A 1195-nucleotide genomic window follows, 5' to 3' on the forward strand; every position below is an offset into this window, starting at 1 on the left:
AATCAGACGCCTCGCATCATGCTATAGGTGCCGTTCTACTGCAAGAAAATGAACAAGGAGACGAGTGTCCTGTGGCCTATCTATCTAAGACGCTCTCGCCTTCGGAGATCAACTACTCGGTCCTCGAAAAAGAATTATTGGCTATTAAGAGAGCCTTTGAGGAGTGGCGACATCTGCTGCTAGGGGCCAAACATGCCATCGAAGTACGGACCGATCACAGCAATCTCCGAGTCTTACAATACTCTCAAACACGAAATAGTCGCCAAGCTCGTTGGGCTCATTTTTTTTCACCCTATAATATCATCTTCTCCTTCATACCGGGAAGAGTTAACCTCAAGGCAGATGCATTATCCAGAAAGGATTACAACTCTACCAATCCTTTCCGTTCTGAACCCTTGTTTCCCAAGGCCAGATTTTTGCAGGAAGTCACCACCTTTTTTCAACTAGTAGCTACGGATACCTCTCGATTTATACAGACCAATCCTCGGTTTGCCGCTATCTGGAAGCTTAACTCATCTCAGGGATGTTTCTATAGAAACAAACAGTTATTCATTCCCTCCGAAGAACTGAGAAAAGTGGTACTTCAACTCTGTCATGATTCTCCGATGGCTGGACATCGCAGTATGGCTAATACCAAGGAATTGATTCAACGCCATTTTTGGTGGCCAGAGCTGAGCCGAGATATCAGAGACTATGTGACGGCATGTGCCATTTGTTTACCGACAAAGACCTCTCGGTCTGCCCCAGTGGGTCTCCTATCATTGATGCCGATTCCTGATCGACCCTGGCAGATAATTTCGACAGATTTTATAGTCGAACTCCCTATCTCGGAAGGTTGTACAGTAATCATGGTTACCATAGACTACTTCACGAAGATGGCACACTTTATTCCTTTACCTTGCATTCCCACTGCAGCTCAGATGGCGAAAATTTTCCTTTTGCGGATCTTCACGCTCCATGGGCTTCCAGAAACTATCGTCTCCGATCGTGGTCCCCAATATACTTCACGTTATTGGCAACAGATATGTAAAAGCCTCAAAATCACCCGGGCTTTGAGTTCTGGCTTCCATCCTCAAACTAATGGCCAGACGGAACGCCTGAACCAGACATTGGAGGGCTATTTACGCTGCTACATTTCAGCTTCACAGGACAACTGGGTTTCTCTATTACCATTGGCGGAGTTTGCCTACAACAA

This window comes from Ambystoma mexicanum, unplaced genomic scaffold (assembly GCF_040938575.1).
Source record: "Ambystoma mexicanum isolate Mex_15411 unplaced genomic scaffold, UKY_AmexF1_1 Mex_scaf84, whole genome shotgun sequence".
In the NCBI taxonomy this organism is placed as follows: Eukaryota; Metazoa; Chordata; class Amphibia; order Caudata; family Ambystomatidae; genus Ambystoma; species Ambystoma mexicanum.